This window comes from Lathyrus oleraceus, chromosome 2 (genome assembly GCF_024323335.1).
Source record: "Lathyrus oleraceus cultivar Zhongwan6 chromosome 2, CAAS_Psat_ZW6_1.0, whole genome shotgun sequence".
Classification (NCBI taxonomy): domain Eukaryota; kingdom Viridiplantae; phylum Streptophyta; class Magnoliopsida; order Fabales; family Fabaceae; genus Lathyrus; species Lathyrus oleraceus.
In genome coordinates, this window is record NC_066580.1 from 276043832 (window position 1) to 276051108 (window position 7277).

At 36.9% G+C, this 7277-nt stretch overlaps 1 long non-coding RNA gene across 1 annotated transcript; it reads right to left on the bottom strand.

The window, feature by feature from the left end:
* Positions 1–1742: 1742 nt before the first annotated feature.
* On the bottom strand, positions 1743–3828 carry LOC127119139 (uncharacterized). Its single transcript, XR_007802656.1, has 3 exons — positions 3412–3828; positions 2501–2662; positions 1743–2052 (listed from the first exon to the last, which is right to left on the bottom strand). It is a non-coding gene; the product is annotated as an uncharacterized LOC127119139 (long non-coding RNA).
* Between the last annotated feature and the right edge of the window lie 3449 nt (positions 3829–7277).

The following is a 7277-nucleotide window of genomic DNA, read 5'->3' on the forward strand; positions in this document are numbered from 1 at the left end:
AATACCCATCCGTACTGGTCGCCAACACCCACTTGCGTTTATCACTTTTTTTCCAGTAATCATCTACATTAATACCCAACACTCGTATGTGTCAATGTTTTTTCAATACTCGTTTGTATTGAGCTCCTACACACGTTTGTGCCAACAATGTTTTCCGTACTCGTCCGTGTCAATTTTTTTCCTGTACTTGTCTGTATTGGTTCCCAACACTCGTATGTGTTTATCCCTTTTCCAATACTCGTTTGTCTTGAGTTCTAAAACTCGTATGTGTTAATTCTACACTCGTTTGTATTAATCTCCCCAAACTCGTTCGTGTTAATCTTTTTTTTGTCAATACTCGTCTATATTGAATCCCTACACTCGTCAGTGTCAATTCTTTACTCGCTTCTTCAGTACTTGTTTGTAATGACTTCTAACACCCGTTTGTATTATTTCTCGATCCAATGCTCGTCTATATTGAGTTCATACACTCGTCTATTTCAATTCTTTTTCCAATACTCGTTCGTGTTGATCCATTCTCAATACTCGTTCGTATTGATTTTCAATATTCAGTCGTGCTGACCCCTTCCAATACTCGTCTGTACTGGTATCCATCACTCGTCCATATGGATTTCATTCTTCTTCTTAACCTTTTGTTAGGAAATTTTCAGTACCTTATTCAGTGCCTTTTTTCTTATCCTTTTGCTAATGAGTTCTCGTCACCTTTTGTACGAGAAAACTATATCCCTGGTGTCATACCCAAAAATTTGCCATCCCCTTTTCATCTTTTCATCCAACTTTGGCTTAAGATTCATTTGTACATATTCATGCATCATTCATGTCCATCATTTATTCTTGATTAATACTTTCTAACAAGCATCATAGATTCAAGGTTTTGGGCTGATAAAAATCAGGGTTTTTCTTGAGGATTATGGTATTGCTCATCATATAGGGGAAACCATAATTCATTGATCCTTTGGGACCTTGATTCATGGATCCTACACCATGGTATTCTTATATGCATCCATTCCCTAACGCTTGACTTGTATCTTATGGGGTCTTGTGTTTGATCTTTTGAGCATTTGGCTTGACTGTTAAACCCTAATTGTGGGCCCATGGGTTGAGATGTGCTTATGGGGATTTGTACTTAGTTTGCAACCCTAATCAGGGATATTTGGTGCTTGAGTTCTTGGACTTTGCATCATGATCTTTCATTCATGCCTAAACCCTAGTTTATTTAGATCATGTTCTTGATGGACCATTTGATCCTTGTAACCCTATTTGTGGGTGCTCATCATTAGTGATTCGTCTATTGATCTTTGTTTTAGCTTGAAACCCTAGTTTAGAGGTTTTATCATTGAGTTTTCATGTTGGCCATTGCTTGTGCATAAAACCCTAGTTGTGAGCATTTAACCTTTGGTCATCATGTATTTGGCACATTGATCTGGTGATTGAAACCTTAATTTCTTAAGAGGGAGTATTAGATCACTTTGTCTTGCATCATATCTTTGCCACCAATCATCTTGGATTAGGGTTCATTGCATGCTTGTTAAAATTTTTTTTCATGATTCATTGTTTTATAGTTCATTTTATTGGCTCATCCATGATGCATTGATTCATGTTGTGAGTTCACTAGTTCATTATTCCATTTGCATTCATTGATATTTCTAGTTCATAACTTCATACACATTAATCCATTTCATGACGCATATATCATAATAATACATTTTAAACTTGAATTTGGTTAAGAAAATTTGATCGAATTTCAATAAACTAACCATTTCATACATAAATGTTCATTCAAACCATTCATTACATCATTTTACAAATAAAATTACAAAAATATGCAAGTTTGACCAAAGTTGACTTTGGTCAAAATTGACTTTTGGGTCAGCTTTGACCAAAGTCAACCACTAATCCCACTCTAAGCCCTATTATGTATCTTCTCCATCCCATCTTTGTAAGCCTTCAAGTGATTCATGTTGACCAGAACTTCTCCATGACCTTGCTTGTTCTTGAGTTCATGAAATGCCTTGGTCAAGTCTTGCTAGCTCATCCCCAAGCCAAAACTTCCTACAATCACAACAGTTCCAATTAACACGTTAGTTAACCCTCAGTTCTCAATAAATTGACAGTTTGATAATTCAAATTAACTTCACCCATATTTACACTAACATTTTACACCTAAGTCAATAACACTTCACTAAAAAACAAATTGCACTAGTCATTTTTTTTATCAATGAGCAAGTTCAGTTAATCAGTTTAGTTAGGAATTTCTTACTAACCAATTGCATTCACATTCTAATAAGAACAATCACAGTTCATCCATCACGGTTCACAATTTAACCAACATATTACCAGAATCCCTATTATTATATACATGCCAAACTAAAAGCATCATCACAATAACATCAGTTAATGAAACATGATTTTCAATTGATTAACCATTAGCATAACATCAAGTTATCAATTATCAACTCAAACGTACATTCAGGACAGTCTAACTAAACCTTACACTTACCTTAATCCAATATGCTCCATTATTCCAGCCAAGATAATAACCATATTCATCACCACTGCAGTAGAGTGTTTGAGCCAAGTAAGCCACCTTTTGACATCAACAACTCAAAGCAACTTTGACATTTTGATGTAATCTCGAGTTGTTTAAATAGGTTGCACAAGTCTGCAAAATCACATAATAGTCCCATATGAAAATCAATTAATAGTGAACATTTCTTAGACAAAATTAAGCAAATGTCATGACCATTTAAGACTAACAAAACTTGCATACTTGAACTAGCAGGTCATCATCAAAACCAAGGGAAATTCCACAACTGCTAGTTGACCTGCTACATGCATTCACCAATGGTAACAAACTAATCAACTAACTTTTTTCTTACCTCTCACAAACCGAAACTAACAGATAATTGAATCCTCAACTAACTTTTTCACCCTAACTAACTAACTGGTGTAATTACTGAGGTAGCCCTAACAATGTGGTTAATAGAGAACAAATTTACTCTTGGACTAACCAACCGAGTCCAAACTTTGTTAAACCCCTAACTTCTATAAATTCACTTGACTACCACCAATATTAGGGATTCCCCATAGTTCAATCACTTTCAATTTTCATCCTTTTCATTATCCTCTCTCTCTCTCTCTCTCTCTCTCTCTCTATATATATATATATATATATATGAATTCACCCTCACAAAAGCTCTATTACCACGCCATTGAAGCTTCACGTAGAAGCTTCTATCGATTGAGCTTGAACCCCAACCACATAATCTCTATCACACTCTCACGCACCTCTCAATCGCAAAATGATTCTCACAAGAACGTAACAACACAAAGCAAGATTTTTCCCTACAAACTAAAAGCATTAAGTAGAAGAAGAATTTGCAGGAATTTGAATTGAAGAATCAGAATTACCTGGCGTTTTGCCTATGGTATTTTCTTATTATTAGCTTCACCATAGATTTCGCGTGTATGTTCGTACATCTTGGCTTCTTCTTTGCATTCTGTTGTTAGCGCGATGTAGTACATATCTTTTGGAATTGAAACCCTAATCACATTGGCTCCAATTCCCTCTCCCTTGCATTTTATCTCTAGAATTTGATTTAGGCTTCATCTAATGATCCCTTCGATTTGTACGTTTGGGGTAAAATTGAAAGTAATTAGCATAGAGCTGAGAAAGAGGAGAAGGAGACAGTTAGTTTGAGCTTTAGCCTAGTGTGTTTGAGCCTCCACCCTCACCGGAAGCAATTTCAGGCGTGACATAGGCGAAGAACAGAAATCTCCATGAGGAAGGGCTTTGTTTGAAAGTAGGGAAATGAGGTTTGAGTCTTTAGACATTTCTGACATGTGAACTTAAGCCCTCATGTGTTTGGGCTTGGGAATATGGACCATGCATTTTTTGCTCCATGTACCTCACACAGGTCCACCACACCCCTATCTGGACTGAGTGCAAACCTTTAGGTACGGGTCAAATAACCCAGTTGCTCAAGGTATTCACCTTTGTTCATAGACTTTAATGCAATTCGAATCAAATGATTGACAAGTCTTCATCATTATAAGGAGAAACATGAATTCTTCCTCAACAATTTGAAAGTTATGATGAGAATCACATGCCATGAGCCTTAAGTAGTAAAAAAGGAATGAGAGTGGAGAATTCCTTAACTCATTCTGAATATTTTTGGGTATAGGATGAATGACCCAGTTGCTCATAGTATTCACCTTTACTCATAGAATTTAGTGTGGTTCATATCCAATGATTTTCAAGTCTTCTTCATCTTTCATTATCATCTCTTTCATTCCTGGGCAATCTTTTGATGTCTTTATCCCGTCGTTAGCCGGACTACAGAACTTTAACTTTCTCATTGCACAATGAGAATACATAGGCACGAGGATTCAGATTCTCCGTGAGCACCCTAATTATTAATTCTTCAATCACAATTATTTATTCTTTCCCGTTCATTAATCATTACCATCTCAGCAGTGCTTTACTGTCTTCTCTTTGGAACCAAATACCTTATCCCTTTGGATTCCCTGTATAATTTTGGGCCAATAACCAATGCCCTCGTTTGAGCCAAGAGATGTTTGTCTCATAGACAAACACTTAATTCCTTTGTTTTTGGTCCTTCTAATACAGTGATACCATGCCTTAGGCCTCTCACTTATTGGTTTATGTCCGTTTACTCTTCGATTCAGAGTTTATTCCTTCATGGATTCAATATACCATTCTATTTTGGTTTCAAATTGTTTGTTCCCTAAAGTGATATATTTTTCCTTGTACCAAACATCATCATCCTTTGGGGTCTCATACATATCCTTTTAGGAAAATTTAATCGGAGTCCACCTTGTGAACCAAAAGTTGTTTGCCTTATTACCAAACATTTAATTCTCTTTGTTTTCGGCCAAACCATATACAGTGATACCATGCCTTAGGCCCCTTACTTGTTGGTTTATGATACCTTTACTCTTTGGTTCAAAGTTCATATGCCTTTATAGGTTCCCATGCTACCATTGTATTTTAGTGGAAGTTATACTTTTCATCACTTCCGATCTCTCTCTTTTCTTTGTTCCGCATTAGTTACACGAACTACGGAGCTCTAATTTTCTCATTGCACGATGAGAATACGTAGGTAAGAGAATGTGAATCCTTGGAGAGCGTAATTATTATTTCTTCTGCCTCAGGGTACCACTCATATCTTTCATGATCCATCATCTATCTTCAGTCATAACCATTCATCCCCATACTTCATTTCTTTGAAACCAAATGCAGTTTTCTTTGGAATGCCGTATACACCCTTTTAGGACGATTTAATCGGAGTCCACCTTTGTACCAAGAGATGCTTTCCTTGACGCTAAACACTTAATTCTCCTTGTTTTCAATCATACCATATAGTGGTACCATGCCTTAGGTCGCCCACATATTGGTTACTGCTACCTTTACTGTATGGTACAAATTTCATTCCCTTTATGGATTCCAATAATACCCTTACCGTTGGCTCCAAACTATACCTTTTCTGTCACTTTCACTAAATCTTTAAATTCTTTCTACCTTGATTATTTATCTCTTCCTACCATTCATTTCCATGATCCATTACTCACTACATTCATTCAATATCTTCTACCATCATTCAATCCATGTGATACACCTCTCTCTTTGAGCTTCATCCAATGTCTGCTTTTAAACTGAGAGATGTTTGGCTTATTGCCAAACACTTAATTCCCTTTGTTTTTGTCCCACCATATAGTGGCACCATGCCTTAGGCCCCCCACATGTGGTTCATGCCAGTTTTACTCTTGGGTTCAGATTTCATCCCTTTTTAAAGTCAAGCCATACAATACTTTGGTTCAAACCATATTTGTTGTCACTCTTATTTTCACCTCCCATCATTACTTCTATGAACTACAACGTTCTGAACTCCTTATTCCACTGTAAGGATATGTAGGCATGAGGGCTCTAATCCTCTTCGAGCACTCTACCTATTCTTTTTCTTTTCCTTTACTCTTTTGTGAGTAATCTTTAGATAACACCCGTTCGAGCAAAGAACAATCACAACGGATCATGTTGAGTACAACGGATGTGAGGGGTGCCAATACCTACCCCTTGCATAACCGACATCCTTACCCATTTTCTCTTTACCCCATATTTTATCGACCTTTTCCCTTTCCTTCAGGAATAAATAAAGTTTGGTGGTGACTCTGTTGTATATTCGAACGTGCGATGCACTCGGGTATATTTCTGCTAGCTTCTGTTCGCGACTCTACTGGGGATATTCGCTACTTGGAATACTTCTTAGTCGCTAACAGGAGTCGAGCCTAGATTTCATTGTTTTCTTTGCTTTCTTTAGGTGTTTATCTTTATGCTTTACTCCCTTTATCTTTATTTTATTTATCGCTTCCTCTACTGCTTTTGCATTTGCATGCTCTATTATTCTGGATATCTATATATTTATTCTTGTTGGGTTGAGGTGATGCTACATGAGCGAAGCTCTATACCCGAGCTGAGTACATACACAAGATAGACTTATGGATAGTCGTGTTCACCTGAACCACATCCAGACTAGATTCACTTGGAAGTACTTTTGTCCTGCGAGAATTCGCTACGACAGAGTATTTTCATTTTGGATTGATGACTCTGGTAGACCTCTTTGGGACCACCTTTGGAGCATAATACATACATGTGAGGGGGATATGGGTTTTTGCAGGAAACCGTAGACTCTACATACCCTATTTCTCATGATACGTCTAACCTTTGAACTTACAACAAGCAGAATATACAGATCATCCAGAATATGCCAGAGCTTTGAATCTATGTTGATGCATATCATTCCATCATACATTTCCATCACATCATAATAAAATCATTTTTTGCATATGCATTTCATGGAATCCAAGAGCCCAGTTTGTTGATTGAGTACTCGAGACAAAGTATAACTTCTGACATAAGAGTCATTCATAGTTATAAGCTTGTGGAACCGCAATTGAAAGCTTTGAAAGGACTAGGGGCATGTCTGATTCTTGAAAACAAAGAGGAGTTCAAGAAAACCTATGGCAATCTCCTAGGAATTCTCAATACTGAAGTCAACACCATAATTGTTCACACTCTTATGAAATTTTATGACCCTCCACTGAGATGTTTTACCTTTCAATATTATCAGTTAGCACCGACTCTGAAATAATACTCTCATATTTTGGGGATTGGGGTAATCAATCTATCGGGATAAATTTTTCTATTTTATGTCTCTAATTTTTGCCTGGATCGCCCTTTCGGGTTTTCAATCCATCGA